Here is an 18,713-nt window from a genome sequence, read left to right as displayed (position 1 = left end):
ACCTCCTTTCTATATATAGGAGTCTAAGGAGTCACAATATAATCCAGCCGACCTAACAATAATAATATAAAGCCACAAAAATAACAATAGAGGGATTCTATGGGGCACAGAAATAACAATATGGGGGTAATAGGGGCACAACAATATAAATAGGGGGTATAACTACAATAGTAATGGGGTAATCACTAGTATTATAGGGACCCAACATATTCTATCCTTGTAAATTTATGTGATTTCTATATGTTTCAATGTTTCATGCATCTTAAATCTAAATGGTAAAATAGTCAAAGTATATCAGAATTAGCTTTATTACTCTCTGCTATCAATGGTCTACCATTTCTGTGTTTTCTTTTAAATTATCTTGATAAAGGAATTCTTAACTGCTCCTCTATCCCTGTAGTTTTTCTCTAATAAGTCCCTGGTATAGGATTCTTAATTGCCCTCTACTAGTTGACCTACCTTCCTTTCCTCTTTCTAATCCTAACTTGAGGATTCTTGATTGCCCTCTAGTTTTGAGAAGAACTATCATGCATTCAAGCCCCAAAGTTTGTTTTTATTCTACTATCCTACCTGTTGAACTCATACCTCAGAAATTTGACTTGATCCAGTGAATTCTCCATGATTGACTTCATAGCCCAATGGCCTAAAAGCCTAGTTTGCTCATTTTTTATAGAACTCCACCACTCTCAAACAGAACAACCTCACTGAACATTAATACTAGCCTAAAATCCTTTCAAACATAGCTAAATCGTAAAGAGAGAGCCCTCTCTGGACTTAGGTGGGCTAGCACCCGAGTCTAAAATTATGGTTTGTAGTGACCTTGGATCCTTTCCTTCTTTTAATAACTTCTAAGGAAAATCTGAGTGATAACAGAACTCACGGTCTTTCTTGACTTATAAACATTCCTCCTAACCATGCACTCACTCCAAAAAGAAAACAAAAGCAGAAAAAGCAAGAAATTTTCTCACAAAAGAAAAAGTGCACTTTGAGTTCATGAACTCTTGCACTTAAGATGAGTGCACTTCTTCGGGTTGAAGGAATGCACCCTATTTTGGTGCACTCCTTTAGGCTGAGCAAGTGAACCCTACCTAGGTGCAATCCTTCATGATGAAGACTTGTGCGCTATCTATTTGCATGCATGATCCAACTTGTTGCATGGTGGCGCACTCGTAAAAAATAGAAACCACCTTAACTCCTTCTTAATTAATCCTTTCATCTAATGAGAATTGGAACTCATACATGAGTTATTTTTTCATGTTGATATATTTAAATAAACATAGCTAATCATTCCTTCATCAAAATTTCATCTGAGTGCACAGCTAGAAATCATCAAGCCCTTCATCAACCAGTGTGACAAGTAAGTTTACATGCTTAAATATTTTTATCATTTCACTGTCAAATATTGATTTTTTTGCTATTTATTTCTTGTCTTGCAGAGTATTTGATGGAATTTTAGTTGGATATTTATCTCTACAAATGTTCATTTACTGTCGCATGCAAGAAACCTTTCACATTCCTTAAACTTTTCATCTTCCACCATGCATGCAACGAAAAATTATATAGCCTTGTAGATCACTCCTCTCCTTATATTAGCATTGAATTATGCTTTTTGCACTTGTTTCAGGCTCTTTTCAAGCAAAGCATACTACTTGAGCTCAAATCTCCTCCAATCTAAAAAATTGTGCCTTGTTCAATCTAATTTTCTGTTGAGGTGCATGAAAGCATAACGAAGGCACGAAGATTTTCCCTTCAACCCTTTGGAGTGCTACAATGCTAGGGCACATGGGAACATCATGAAGTAATCAAGCCTCATCATTCATCCCTTCAACATGTGACAATGCGCCCTCCATTGTCTTGAGCTCATAAGTGCACTTTGAAGACCGGAGGTTCCCTTTTACTCATCCTTCATTAGTTTAGAGTGCGATAGTGTGCTCTCCTTGTCTCCTAGGGCACATGGGCACATAGGGAATACCTAAAGCCACCTTTTCGCATTCCTTTTACCCTTCAAGGTGCTACAGTGTGTCTTGGCTTCCTTTTTCCCTCTTTCTTGAGTGTAGTAGTACTCTACAAAGCCGAAAATGACCATGCATGTCACTTCGTGCTTCGAGAGTGTGACCTGCTCATTTTCATGTGTATTTTTTTTGCATACAAGTTATTTTTGGTTATCATTCATATTTTCTTTATCCTCTATAATTCATGGTGACTCTTTGAACATGATTTATGAATATTATTGCATAGTTAATTGTTTTAAGTTGATCTTGTCACTATGAGTGTGATTCCACAAACAGGTGTTCATGCTACAAGTGTTACCATTGTGTCATCATCCATTAGAGACATGTAGTTGAGAAAAGTAGCCTATAAATAAATCTTAAGAGAAAGAACTAATGAGCCGCTTTAAGTTACAAAGTCCATTATTCCTTTACATGCAGGCACTCATTGTTTTATTGACAAGACGAGAAAGGTTACCTGGAGCAAGATCTACAACACGTTTATGCAGGAGACATTTCATGAGGACTTAGAATATGTGCATGCATATATAAACATTAAGAAGTCCATGATACACAAGATCACGTACATATACCCAATCATGCCATGTGCTGAAGCTATAGAATTGATAATTACACATATGGATGACTCACCCCTTGTGCTACGCAGTGAAAGTAGTGGACACCTCGCCACATATTATGCTAAGGATATGTAGGTGTATTATAAGATGCTCAAGGCCAATGAATATGAAAATGATGCCTTTTACAAAAGATGGGCTAATATTGACATGACCGATGTTATTAAGAAATGGTGTCAAGAATCCGCCAAGTTTTTCCATCGCCCAACAATAATTTATCTAGCAAATATCTTAAGATATGTATATCAGTATTTGATAGCTATGTATTGTTGGATTTTTTGGAACAAGAACGTTGAGGTATTCCAAGAGAACTAGATATATATGCTCAATTTGGTGCTAAATCATTGATAATATTTTAATTGGGTGGATATATTATCATTTGAGATGCATCGATAGCTGGGACAAGTCAAAGCATCTTTGCAAGCAAATAAAACTCCAAAATTTTACATGCATGTATATCTATTGGACTATATTTTTGCATGATATGTGTTCCTAAAGTTGTATTGGAACTAAAATCCTAAAGAGAAGTTCCCAGTTTATGTCATCTGCAAGGTGTTATCAGAAGGAAGCTTTAGAAGTGTGTACAACAGATTGGTCGAACATTTCATTGCAACCATATTTCACTTGATATTCAAGACTAATCCACCATGCATGAAAGATCAAGTGAAGGAGTCTCTTAAATATATTTTGGATTGGTTTGCATCTCCTTGGGGAACTTACATCAGATGCTTTATATGTCAAACAACCCCTCATCTTATGCCGCAATATGTGATAAACAAGGTGGTCATGAAGGAGGTGGAAAATAAACTAGCTAAGGGACTCTGAAGAACCCTTAACAGGAGGAATAAACTCCCTTGGATTATTTTTACATTAAGGACAAAATTATATGAATTAAAAAGTCATAGGGCATTGGTAGCTAAAACTAGATTGTTGAACTGCCTACACTTTCCCACCAAATATTTCCATGTATATGATCCTAGGTGAATTGTCATGAAGCGTTGTGAAAGGATTGGAAATAATAAAAGGTATTCATCAACATGTCAACCAGAGGATGAAAATATAAAGAGCTGGTACAATTCTAGAATGAAGACACATCCAGCCATGAACACCAATTCACCTCACAATGCACCAACTTGGACTTGCAGGAGTAGGAACAGGAGGAGGAGGAAACATTGCCTCAAGTAAAGAAGTTAGCTCATAGGAAAAGGATTAGCTACTCATCAAGAGAGAGCAGTAGAAAATGGAAAGTTAATCCTTTAAATACAAGAGCTACAAAAACAAAACCAAAGAGGAAAGAAGGAGAAGAATAAGAAGAAGAAGAGGAGGAGGAGAGGAGGAACTAGGATGTGTTGCTTGAGAATAAACTGGTAGAAGAAGAAGATCGGATACATAAAGAGGAAGGAAAATAGAGGCAATATCACAAGGAGGAAGAGCGTAGAGGCTGAAAGAAGAACAATTGACTCATGAACTGGAGGAGGAGCAATATGAGGAAGAATACACCATCCATCCCATGGATGATGATCCCAATACTCCAGGTAAAAAACCACTCACAGGAGGACATATTCCATTTAAAGAGATGGGGATTGAACCTCCACCAACAAACAAAGGCTAAAATGTTTGCAACATAACATTTGATCAACTGAAGAAGAGGATTGTGCAAGAAAGGCATAGGTGAATTCCCAACGATCCTTAGAACCTAGTGTCATTAGCGAAAAAAGGTGATCACCTACAACACTAGAAGAAATATGAGGGCATTTATGGAAGTGAATGTTGCATTCGCTATAGAATCACATGATAACTCAGAGTATTTGGTAAATGAGAATGTCAGTATGAGAAGAGAACTTGCTGCGAAGAAGCAGGAGGTATAACATCTTGCAGCAAAGAAGCAATGACTATTATCACAAAACTCTAATACCGTAGAATCGTAGTCAACTATGCTAGATGAATTAGGACCAATGGAGGATAACATGGCATGACTATATGATGACATGATACTTATGCAACAAGTCATGGATCCTCTCATTAGCATTAATAATAATGCATATGAAGTGGTGAAGCTCCTGAAGATAGAAACCAAAGAATTTGACCAGATGGAGAAGTGGATTGCTAAATATCCAAATGCCCCAGATAATTTGGAAAAGAAGGATAAGATCTCCTTAGAAATAGATAGAGTGTTAGAAATAATACTGATATGGGGGTGAATTAGTATTATCAGATCAATAATTTAATTTTCAAAACTTATTTGTATACGCCACTTCAGCTCAGTGAACTAGTGTGTATACACAATTGTACTTAATGCAACCAACGTATATGCAGAGATATTTTGATTTACCCACTTATCATGTATTTAACTTTAATCAGTATATCAGGAATTCATTAGACAGTGCAATAAAAATAGATTAAATCATCACACATAAGAAATACACATGAACACCAAGATATATGGTGGAAACCCAATGTGGGTGAAAACCACCTGTTGTTGTCGTCTCTATCTTCTTTTAATAATAAGAAAATTCTATTTACAATTTTTGTACTGGTATAGTCTTATACTAGTACGCAGGCTTCTACTTGCAGAAGGCTACAACCTTCTCTCATTCTCTAGCTTCTACTAGAAGGGATGTACAACCCCCTAGCTCTTGTACTAGCCGTTATGTTTTCTTAGTACATATGCACCGACCTACAGAAGGCTACGACCTTCTCTTTTTCTTCCAGGGACCATGTTTCACAAATTTATAGATTGGATCCATCAACAACATCATAAGTGTAATTAAATCATCAAATATATCTGCATCAACCAATCACCCTTTGAACCAACCACAACCGAATCAATCACTTTGACAACCCATCAATCTGATCATTCAAAACACTGTCACCATAATACAGTAACCATAACCCAGACTAGAACCCAGAACTTTGCAACAGAAAATAGTAGCAACTAAAATATATTTTATAAGGGATATGCTAATTTCATGTGCCGAACCTGTGTGTATACACACTTTCCTCAAAGCCAACCAGCGTATACATCTGCAAATATTAATTCATAATTCTGCAGCTATACAATAATTTAGTTATACTCAGATCATATCATTTACAGAATAATGTATGCGTCAGTATTTAGATATAGAATATTCATGAGAAAAAACACTTTATCACCATCAAATGTTAAGGTTCCTTGGTTCAGATCCAACAATGCACCATAACCCAATAACCTGCATACTAGATCTCACACTTCATCAGATATTCAATGCTTGTGTGTCTTGGCCTAATGATCTTCTCCTCCTTTTATAGATTTAGGCGTTTCTCAATACCATGGACCAAAACCACTTAGGACTAATGCCTTGGATCAAATACCTAGGGTCAATACCTCAGACCAAATACCATGGACCAAATACTTCAGACCAAAACTTAGTTTTCGAAGGTATACTCGCTTTTCTTTCTATGAAAGTGTGTGTATATGTTATACGCTCCTTTTGTTCTGTTAACCTACATGTATACGTGGCTTAGTTAATGGTGAACCTACGTATACCTCTCTTTCTTCATTCTGTGAAGATTGAACTATAATTCTTTGTTGTTTTCATGCTATACTCTTATTCCTTGAAGTTGCCTTGTATTGCATTCCGTCACATCTAATATCTCTTCTGTAGGTTCATCTAGTTACCATATACAAGTGAGTTGTTCTGCTACAAGTGGGTTGCCATCAAGTACAACACATACATCATAATGCCAAGAATCTCCCCCTTTGGACTTGATGGCAACAACAACCACACCAAGTCACTCTCCTCCTTTGACATCAAGGGCAAAGGGTCATGCTCCCCCTGAGTGCATGCTGAATTCTCTGATATGCTGAAGTGTGTTGATTGAGCTCCCATGATTGAGTCCATGCCCCCCCTGAGAATAAGCAAGGTCTACAAAAAGGTGTTCTAAAAGAAGAACATGACTCTATACATACATCACAAATTACCTTCCTACCACCAAAGACTCATACATACATCCATCTCCCAACCAAGTGGGGATATACCAAATTTGACTCATCCACCCAAGCAAGTGGGGATATATAAGAAAAAAACATGAAACATTACATCATCCATCCCATGCATAGTGGGGTTACAAATTAGGTCTTTTCATGACCTTTAGAAACAGAGACCAAATTTTTTAAACAAGACCATGATAGTCATCAACAACTATCATATGATTTGCACCATCAGCAACATATGTCAATCAGTATCCAGACTAGTATATGTCCATCATTAGTTCCCAAACCATCATCAACGATGTTCACCCCCTGAACTTGTTCCACCTGTTCACTGTCAGATCTGATCATTGCATATGTCAGTAAGAGATATCAAAGCATCATCATCGATTAGATATTCATCAAGTTATCAACAACTTTATGAGGACCAATATATTTCCACATGTTATCAGTAGAGTGAAACCATCATCAAACAGAGCAGATAATTGATAGAACCATAGCAGACCCCCTTTTTTTTAAGTCTGGCCCACTGCCTTCCTTCAAACCAATAGATACGCGATAGTGCCCACAGAAACCCACATATGTACATGACTACACTTTATGAAACTCATGTATAACCACCTTTCTTTGAAGAAAATAGGATTTAACAGTAGGATGATGTAGCAACTACTCCCAGCTTTTATCTGAGATATTCAAATGTCTCTCTAGGCAGTGGTTTAGTGAATATATTAGCAACCTATTCTTTGGAGGGAACATACTTGAGTTTGACCTTTTTTTCAAGTACTTGTTAAAGTAGAAAATGATATTTGATGGGTATGTGCTTGGTCTTGGAGTGCATGAATGGATTCTTTGAAATACTGATGGCACTTGTATTATCACATAGAATGGAGATAGGTGGAGTACATGTTATCTGAATGTCTTGCAAGGTTTTCATAATCCAAAGTAGTTGTGTGTAGCAAGATGCAGCAACCACGTATTCTGCTTCAGCTGTAGATAATGCAATTGAAATTTGCTTTTTGTTGAACCAAGACACTAACCTAGAACCCATATAGAATGCACCACCACTAGTTCTTTTTCTGTCATCAACACTTCCTGCCCAATCTGCATCTGTATATGCATGGAGTGTAAGATCGGTAGCTCTAGGATACCATAAACCAAAGCTCTCTGTTCCTTGAGGATATTTGAAAATCTTTTTGACTGCCTAAAGGTGTGTCTCCTTACAATTTTCTTGGAATATTCCAACTATTACCACTGCATGCATGATGTCTGATCGGGTACTTATTAGATAAAGCAGACTGCTAATCATGGATCTATAAGTTGGTTGATGTATTGCTGCTGATTCATCATTTGAGCTAAGACTGCATCTTGTTACCATTGGGGTACATACTGGTTTAGAATCTTCCATGCTGTACTTTTTCAGGATCTATTTGATATATTTGGTTTGCGAGAGAAAAATACCATCTTTATTTTGTTGAACTTGTAGACCAAGCAAATAGGTAAGCTCACCAGGCAAGGACATTTCAAATTCTTGTTTCATTACTAAGGAAAAATTCTAACTTATGGACTCTTCATTGCTACCAAGAATGATATCATCAACATATACAACAATTATTGGCAATTTATCAGTGCCCATCTTTGTATATAGATTGCTATTTGCTGAACCCTTTGAAAAACCTTGTTGGTGGAGATATTTGTAAAGACGGTAATACCAGGTCCTTGGAGCCTGTTTTAGACCATAGAGAGCCTTTCTAAGTTTTCATACAAGTTTTGCATCATTTCCAAGAATGAATCCTTCTGGTTGTTCAATATAGATTTCTTCTTCTAAGTCTCCATTAATAAAGGCAGATTTTACATCAATTTGGTATACTTTGAATTTCTGAAAACTAGAAAGAGCAAGAAACATTCTTATGGCTTAAAGTCTAGCAATAGGTGCAAAAGTTTCTTCAAAATCTATACCTTCTACTTGAGCATATCCTTTGCAAGCAAGTCCGGTCTTGTTTCTAATAACTTCTCCATTTTCGTTCAGCTTGTTTTTGAATATCCATTTGGTTCCTATGATATTCTTATCATGAGGTCTAGGAAGTAATTCCCAAGTGTTATTCTTTTCAATCTGCTCAAGTTCTTCATTCATGGCCTTGAATTTCTGGATTATTTTTCTGAACATACCTAGATGGAGTCTTTTCTTCTATCGTTATCTCTTCTTCTGGTGCTTCATTAGTTTCTTCTTCATAATCAGTGTAATTTGATGTGGGAAAATGATCCTCATCTTCTTCATTGTCATAATCTTCGATTTTTATCTGTTTTGGATTTTTGCATGCTTCATCAACTACAACGTCAATATTTTCAATAATTTTCCAAAGTATTTTACTATAACATTTATATCCTTTAATTCAGGAAGAGTAGCCAAGAAGAATACCTTCATCTGCTCTGGGTTCAAACTTACCAAGTTTTTCGTCAGTCCTTTTGATGCAACATTTGCTTCCAAAAACTTTGAAGTATTTTACAGTAGGAGTCTTACCATAGCAAAGTTCATGTCGAGTTTGAGTGTTGTTTACCTAAACATTTGGTTGGTTGAGAATAATGATGACGGCGAATGCAACTTCACCCCAGAAAGTTGGAGGAGTTCCAGATTCATCTAGCATAGCATGAGCCATTTGTTGAACAGTTCCATTCATCCTTTCTACCACTCCAATTTGCTGAGGAGTCCTTGCGGTCGAGAACTACCTTTTTATTCCATGTTGTTCACAAAAGTCAAAGAATTCATCTAAGGCAAATTCCCCTCCTCGATCAATTCTGAGGCATTTGATTTTGCGATTTGATTCATTTTCAACCAAAGCTTTGAAGCCTTTGAACTTTTCGAATGCTTCATCTTTATGCTTTAGAAGACCTATCCAACACATTCTAGAAAAATCATCAATGAACAAAATAAAGTATTCTTCTCCACAAGGTGACTTTTTCCTTGATGGTCCACATAAATCAGTATGAACAAGTTCAAGAGGTTACTAGCTAACCCTTCCTTTTCGATGAATTGAGATCGGGTTTGCTTACCGAATTGACATGATTTGCATATAGTAATTTCAGGAATGTTGATATCTGGAAGATCACGAACAACCTAGAATCTGCATGGTTTTCTTATTTGAGAAAAACATAGATGTCCCAATCTTCTATGCCATAGCCAATTTTCATCATTTTTTTCTTAGATAGAACTGTTGTTGTCCTCCCTTGAGTATGTGTAGGTTGTTTGGAGTTCTTGTACCTTTAATCACAATTTCTCCTGTATCAAGCTCACGAACAACAAATCCATTTGATTGAAACACTACTTCATTTTATTGATCACACATTTTACTCACACTCAATAGGTTATGCTTTAAGCCATCAACATACATAACATTCCCAGCTTTAACTTTTTCTTTCAAGAAAACAGAGCCTTTACCTTTTATGATAGTAGGAGTATCATTTCCAAATGAGACACTCTTTTCCTTTTCTAAGGCATTAGATGAGTGTAGCTTTTCTTTGTCACCTGTCATGTGTTTTGAGCATCCACTGTTGATGTACCACTGGTTTTCTTGTCCTTCTGCATACAAGGCTATATCACATCTTTCTGTTTGCAATTCTTTCTTTCTCCATATTTTTGGATTTAATGGGGTTTTCTCCTTTTGAGATATTTGCCGAAATTTACTCCTGCATTCAGATTATTCATGGCCAAAGTTGTTACAGATTGAGCATTTTATTTCATTTTCAAGAAGAGAAAAGTTATTATGGGAACTTTTCTTGATCCTTGTCAGATTCCTTTGATTTCATGCTTCTCTAGTCATGATGGTTTTGTAAGAAACACATTGAGTAGCTTTGTGTCCAAAATTATGACATGAGAAACATTTACCATTAAAGAAGTTCCCACGATTATCAAATCTACTGACCTGGTGATTGTAGTTTCTATTCATATTCATCTTTGAAGCAAATTGATTATGATTTACCTGAGGTTGGTTGTGGCTTATGTTCATCCTTGAAGTAGATTGAGCATGCTTTACCTTTTGATCTGCTTTATGCCTTTGCTGACGATTGTTAAACTGTTCACTGCTCTTTGCTACATCAAGATAGCTTTTAGTGGAGGTTGACGGCGTCTGTGTTTGAGATGCTTCTTTAGTATATCCAAGGCCTGTCTTTATCAGAGGAGAATGTTGTACTTTGATAATTTCATTTAAGGTTTCTGATCCTTTAGCAAATCTAAGATTGAGATCTTTTGTTTTCTCAAGATCCTTTCTTAGACCCACAATTTCACATTCTAGTTTTTCATTGTGTTTTTCTCTTTCAACAAGTTGGTAGTCAAGGTATCTATAATCATATTCTTTTCTTCTAAACGGATTTTGAGTTTAGATATTTCTTCATAAAGGTCATCTTCATCTAAAGCATCCAAAAAATCATCATCTTCATAAGCCATAAGAAGTCTATAGTCATTACTATTTTCATCTTCATCACTATTTGATAAACCATTGCTATATTCATGAGTATAGTAGCTCTTTTTACTTACACTTTTTTTTTATTCCATTTTGCAGATTCCTTCCCTTTATCATATTTATCTTTATGAGGAAATTTGGCAACATAATGATCGACTCTACCACAATCAAAACATTTGAAATGTAGTTTACCTCTGAATCTTCCGGAACCCCGTTGAAGCTTCTTGACAAATTTTACTTCCTCTTCTTCTTCTAGAAGATGTCCTGATTCATTGATTTCTTCTTTTCCTTTTGCTGAAGCTTTAAATTCGGCTTCTCTCATATATTATGGACCTCCTTTTCTAATCTCAAAGGCAGTTAAGATTCCGTGAAGCTGTGTCATAGTGATAGTCTGTAGATCCTGCTTTTCTTCCATGGCAGATACTTTTGATTCAAACTTAGCAGACAAGGATCTTAAAACTTTTTCAACTAAGGTAAATTGCTTTATCTCTTCACCCAGATTGCAATTAACAACCTCATCTATACGTAAGAAGTAACTAGCTATACTTTCATCATTGTGCATCTTGAGAGTTTCATATTGAATTCTGGGAGTTTGCAGTTTAGCATGTTTTACCTAAGAGTGTCCTTCATAGCTTAGAACAATTTTGTCCCATGTTTCTTTGGTGGATTTGAGCTGCATAACTTTGACAAACTATGATTGTGATAGTCTTCCCAATAATGTATTAACAGCCTTGGCATTGGTTTCATATTGCTTTTTACTTGCCGTATCTGTAGGAATTGCTGATGGAAATGTATACCGTCCTTCCACAATTTCCCAGACATCTGTTCCAAGTGATTGAAGATAGGTTGTGGTTCTTACCTTCCAATAAACAAAGTTTCTCCCATCAAATATTGGCGGTCTGATGGATCCCCCACTTTCTTGATTACTCATGATGATGGATCTTCCTTCAAGCGATCAAGCTTCTTCTGAAGGACTTGCTCTGATACCAATTGTTGGAAATAATACTGAGAGGGGGGGTGAATCAGTATTATTAGATCAATAATTTAATTTTCAAAACTAATTTGTATATACTGCTTTAGCTCAGTGAACTAGCATGTATATGCAACTGTACTTAATGCAACCAGTGTATATGCAGAGATCTTTTGATTTACCCAAATTATCATGTATTGAACTTTAATCAGTATATCAGGAATTCATTAGACAGTGCAGTAAAAATATATTAAAGCATCACCCATAAGAAACACACATGAACACCAAGATATAAGGTGGAAACCCAATGTGGGGGAAACCACCTATTGTTGTCGTCTCTGTCTTCTTTTAATAATAAGAAAATTTAGTTTACAATTTTTGTACTGGTGCAGTCTTATACCAGTGTGCAGGCTTCTACCTGTAGAAGGCTACAACCTTCTCTCGTTCTCCAGCTTCTACTGGAAGGGAGCTACAACCCCCTAGCTCTTATACTAGCCATTATTTTTGCTTAGTACATAGGCATCGACCTACAGAAGGCTACAAGCTTCTCTTTTTCTTCCAGGGACCACGTTTCATAAATTTTCAGATTGGATCCATCAACAACATCATAATTGTAATTCAATCATCAAATATATCTGCATCAACCAATTACCCTTTGAACCAACCACAACCAAATCAATCACTTTGAGAACCCATCAAGCTGATCATTCAGAATACTGTCACTAGAATACAGTAACCAAAACCCAGACCAGAACCTAGAACTCTGCAACCTAAAACAACAACAACTAAAACATATTTTATAAGGTATACACTACTTTCACATGCCGAAATTGTGTGTATACGCACTTTCCTAAAAGCCAACCAGCGTATACATTTGCAAATATTAATTCGTAATTCTGCAGCTATACCAGCCTTCAATTATACCCAAATCACATCATTTACAGAATAATATATGCATCAGTATTCAGATCTAGAATATTCATGAGAAGAAACACATAATGATAGTTCATTTTACGCCTTAAGATCCCAATCCATCATTAGATCTTATCCTCCATCAACTGTTAAGGTTCCTCCATGGTTCAGATCCAACAATGCACCATAGACCAATAACTTGCATACGAGATCTCACACTTCATTAGATATTCAATGCTTGTGTGTCTTGGCCTGATGATCTTCTACTCCTTTTATAGATTTAGGCCTTTCTCAATACCATTTACCAAAACCACTTAGGACCAATGCCTTGGATCAAATACATAGGTTCAATACCTCAGACCAAATACCATGGACCAAATACTTCAGACCAAAACTTAGTTTTCCAAGGTATACGCGCTTTTCTTCCGTGAAAGTGCTTATGTACGTTATACGCTCCTTTTGTTTTGTTAACCTGCGTGTATACACAACTTATTTAATGGCGAACCTATGTATACCTCTCTTTCTTCATTTTGTGAAGACTGATCTGTAATTATTTGTTGTTTGCCTGCTATACTCTAATTCCTTGAAGTTGCCCTGCATTACATTCTGTCACATCTGATATCTCTTCTGTAGATTCATCTAGTTACCATATACAAGTGAGTTGTTCTACTACAAGTGGGTTGTCATCAAGTACAACACATACATCATAATGCCAACATAGACTACAATTAAGTCTCCTCCTAGAGAATTACTCACATTTGGGAGCACAATCGATTAACACTATGGAGACATATAACTAGCTACATAATGGGTTTTAGTCTCTTACATAGAAGCATGGATTCCTACCATCAGATCCCTTGAAGTAATCAGAGGCAGGTAGGTCTTCTTTTTTTGAGATTGTTGATGGTGCTGGACCCGCCAACATTCAAGGGATCACCCGTGTATGAAGTCAAAACTAGACTTCACACTGTTTTGTGTGGGAGTCCCATCCAGTATGATGGCCTGGTTTCCATTATCTTAACCATTTGCCCCAACTCTTTCTTGTTAGCATAGGAGAGTGGTCTGATTTGTCTTTGAGAAGTGAGGTTCGCATGCTTGGTGAGTGTAAGTGTTACTTGCACTAATGGTTCTTTCACTGTAGAGGGAGAGAGGGTGAGAGTGAGCCCCAATTTATTTGGGAGAAGTCCCAACTCTGCTAGGAACACACAAGACAACAGGACATGCATAGCTTCTAGTGGGAGATTCCACACTGATGCTATATTCACAACACACAAGGGAAGATAACACTTATAACACTGAATGGATTAGTCTACATGAGTTCAACAACTATTATAGAAAGTTTTGTGTGAAAGGCCTATCTGATGTTCAAGAGAGTAGTCTACATGGGTGAGACAATGTTAACAACATATACAACACATTTTCATTAAAATATGTGTATTACAACAAGTGAATTAGTTCAAGTGTTAAACAAAGGTTCAAGCAACATGCGTTACAATTGTTAAACATTAGTCTTACAACAGATAGAATACATGTGTGAAAACATTTTGGCCTATTAGCAAGCTTCTGAATTACCAAAAGTTCCGAGACACATCGTTACACCATACATCACTAACCCCATGTGAGGGGTGTTGGATCCACTACTTGCTCCTCAAAGAAAAGATAACTGACTCTCTTGGCTATGTGGGAGGAGCTGAGGTGAAAATTCCTTTTCATGTACAAATGAGGGGGTATTTATAGCCAAGGGTGAAACTAACCCTTGTGGTTGTTCGACTACCCTCATGACTATTTGACTTCCATGACTTTTCTACTTTACATGAATCTTTGTACAACAAGTGGGTCTCTTGGACTTCCATGTACATTACATTGATAGACAGTATGGCTCATAGTAGAGATGTGGATGTCATAACTCTTGACATGACTTGACATGATAGTACTCATACATTCGTGCTACTACCGGTGTGCATGTTAAGCTACAATGTTGTTGGGTGATGGATGTCCTCATGGCGTGTCACAGCTTCACCTTCACATGGAAAAGTACACTGAGTCTTTGATGGTCATTGGTTCTCTTGATGTTTCTTTTGCATGTTGCTCCTTGCTTGCATGTTGGAAGGCTTAATAGGTTCGTCTGTTTGGAAAAGGTGCATGTTCATTCATTTGTCCATTAGTGAGAAAATCCCGCATGTTTTCTCATCTGTCCACCTACGAACACTTCTTTGCATGATCATCTATTTGTGAGAACATCTCTTTACTTGCATCTTTTGTTCACCCATTGGTGAACCTATCCTTTTGCATTTGCTTCCCTTCGTTCATTTCGTTCATCGTAGCACCATGTTTGTTTGTGTACCTATTCCTACAGTCACTCATGATGAGATGACTTCAAATCCAAAAGTCTTCTAGCCTACCATGATACATGATCACTTAGGATGCAGGTGATCGAGTGAGGAAACAAGGTTGCGAGGCGGGATGGAGGCTCTGAGCACTGCTGATGAAAACTGTGCAAGAGTCACTGGGTGATGGAGATGGGAAATCCGAATCAATAGTGAGTATCCACAAGGTTTGGCCTAGCTGGAGGAAAAAACTGTGTAGTTTTTTGAGGGGAACAATTTGGGCTGTAGGAAGGTTGGGAAAGCAAAATCTGCATAGTTTCTAGAACAAGCAAGCAACAGGGCTTGACAACATAAACTGTGCAATCCTTTTGGAGGAACTTGTCAGGCTGTAGGGAGGCTTGGTAAATAGAAATTGCACAATTTTTTGGAGGAACTAGCCTGGAGGTTGTCAGCCAAAACTACGCAATTCCTAGAGGTAGATGGCCGCTGGCTACTAGGTCACTAGTAGTAGAAACTATACAATTCCTGAGGGGATTTGGTAGTCTTCTGTTGGGAGCTTGGTAGCAGAAACTTTGCAATTCCTAGAGGGAACTGGAAGTGTCTTTTTAGGATCTGCTCGAAGAAGAAACTGCACTGATGCTCGGAGGTCAGCGTACTGATCATCTCTACATAATTTTTGAGCTGAGTGGACTGCCGGGCAGAAGAGATCCTGTTCATGAAAACTGTGAAATTTTCTAGATGAGAAGCTAGTCGACTGTCGGGAGGGATTGCTGGAAAAATTGTACAATTTCCTGGGAGAGACATGGACAGGCATTGGGTTCCTATCCGGCCTGTCTGTGCAATTCTTCAGGGGAGTCAGTCCCAGGGTGGCTGGTGGGTGAAACTCTCTGGTTGACCAGCATGGAGATTGATTAATTTTCTTGTGGGCAGTGCAATTTGAAATGACTTTCTTGGTGCTCCTATGTTGTTCTAGTTGATAGTCGATTAAGTTGATAGTGGGGTGATGTTTTTGCTATCAGAGGGGAGTCTGGTCATCAGAACTTCAACAAAATGACTAAGTGTGTGAACAAGTGAAATATGTTTATGTTATCTTGCAACACACACTTGAATAACTCAACGATGAGATGAATCAAACCTTCTAGACACATATGTACAACATGACTGACTGACAGTGTAGGCGACAGGCACGACACTTGTCATTGATCATTGGTCAACCGTGATGATTCTTGCATGACAGTGAATGTGACTCTATGTGAGAGTGCGACATATGTTTTCAGAGTGAGCACAAGAGGTGCAAATGAAGCGAAGACTTTGAGCATAACCAGAACATGGTCGCAAGCATGACTTTGACATCAACATGCAAGACTTGGTAAAATGAATAAGCAAGGTGAATGCAAAGACTCATGCGAGCTCATGGAGTGAACCTGAATGTGTGCAGTCTTAAAGTGAAACTCTCAAGGGAGGTTTCGTAATTGGGTGTAGGCAAAAATTTTGGAGGGTGGTTGTAGCCATTACAACACTTGGCGACACACTAGTGAATTACAACTTCTCTGTTTTTGTTCATTAACAGCAGAAGGTCTTCATCTTTCGGGGAGTATTGAATTGTTGTGCAGGTTACTTCGGCTTCCCCATTTACCCCATGGACATTTATGGTTTACTTTTTGACAACTCAGCCAAACAAAATCCAAAGTTCAGCTTGATCACAGTGTTTCGAATTTGTGAAGGGTATTTTAGCTCGCGAGTTAAATATTTTCAGAGTATAAGTTTTCATCTCTGGTGTTGCTCCACTACCACAGTACCTCGACAGAATCACTCACACACGCATTGCTCCACTGCCAGCGAGCCTGGACGGTACCTTCATGGAGTTGCATGCTTCACCTCTCTACAAAGGAATCCTTTCTCTTCTTTTGCCTTTGTATTTTTTTTTTTTAAGAGGACTTTGCATAGGCACTTATTTGGGGCAGAAGAGGGATCCTGACTTATTTGGAGTAGAAGAGGTTGCTCCTTTAGAGAAGCATGTAAGACCTCTAACATAGGTTTGCTCGTTTAGATTTTTCCCCTTCTTTGTTTCTTCTAGTTTGATGAACTTGAACACACAGAGTAGAAGGATAAGTGTAGGAATGAGGTTTCTCAGTGTGGACATAGGCTCGTGGTTGGACCAAAACTTCCCTTGCAGACGGCTCATATTTTCTGTCAAGACTTCATTGGATGAAGGTTGTAACCAAGCATAGAGGAGACGAACACAAGATTGGCCAAGTGCGGCAGTGTCACAAGTCTCTTCCTATTTCAGCCACATACTTTATCCAAAAGCTAGAACGTAGTAGTTGGCAGCACATATTTTTGGAAAAAAAAATAGTAATATATAAAGCAAACAAAACGAATAACGAAAATAGAAAGAAAAACAAAAAAAGTGAAAACAAAGATAGTAAGTAAAGAAAACAAGATGAAAACAACAAGCAGTAAGTAGACTATGTACATGACACGGGGCGTAGCCCCACCTACTAGAAGTAACATTTGAGATCTTGGCTTTTGACACGAAGGTTCTCAACCCTCATGTTGATTGATTTCAGACAACATGTATGTGTGCCAATTTTCTCATGGACTAGTATAAGTCCACTAGGGTCTGCTACCGGAACCTAGTGGTATTCCAAAAGACCTTTAAGTGAAGATGACACCACTGCTTTAGATACTGTTTGCAACATAGGCTTAGATGATGGCACGTGGTAGTTGTTTTTATTTCGAGAGTAGTTCAAGTTCATGAAATCAATGCATAAGCATATTTCCCCAGATTTTTTACGTGCTGAATTTGAATTAGAAACCCAAGTATGATGACAAACTTTGCAAGTAATCCAATTATCCAAAATCTTAGTCAATTTTTTCTATATAAGGAGTTCAAACGACATATGTATTTTACCTGGCCTTTGCTGCAACGGCTTGGCTCCTCCTTTACCTGTAACCCTATTTTGGGTTGCTCGTGTGTATTGTGTACCCAAGTCATCATCTGCCCATGTAGCCACATCCTGGTACTATTTGATCGAGCAGTCAAAGACTCGTTGCTACTACAGGGTGCAGTTTGTACCAAGACTCACTATCTTTAGATCATGATTGGTTCCCAGGCTGCTCTGTTCATTCGTAGTGATGGACCTGTGGGTTTTGTTGTTTCTTGGACCTTGACAGAAGTTCCGCAAATCACAGAGATTGTTGAAGGAAATCACACCCTTGGGGGTGGGGTTTCCTTTCTCTCCATCAACTGCAGTTTTCAAGGACAACTCATGCTTATCTTCATCAGTTGTTGTGTCTTTGAAAGAATCAACACTGTATGTGGGGTGCGGTATCACTTTGAATGCAACCATGTTGAGGTTGATGGTCCTTTGTAAGCTCAACACGAGTGCTTCATACTCAGCAACATTGTTTGGGCACTCGAACTTCAAGCAACTTGAAATCATGTATTTTCTAT

This window comes from Pinus tabuliformis, chromosome 3_1 (genome assembly GCF_031772625.1).
Source record: "Pinus tabuliformis cultivar Carrire ecotype Pingquan chromosome 3_1, CPIR1, whole genome shotgun sequence".
Lineage (NCBI taxonomy): Eukaryota > Viridiplantae > Streptophyta > Pinopsida > Pinales > Pinaceae > Pinus > Pinus tabuliformis.
Note: the sequence above shows the minus strand (reverse complement) of the source record.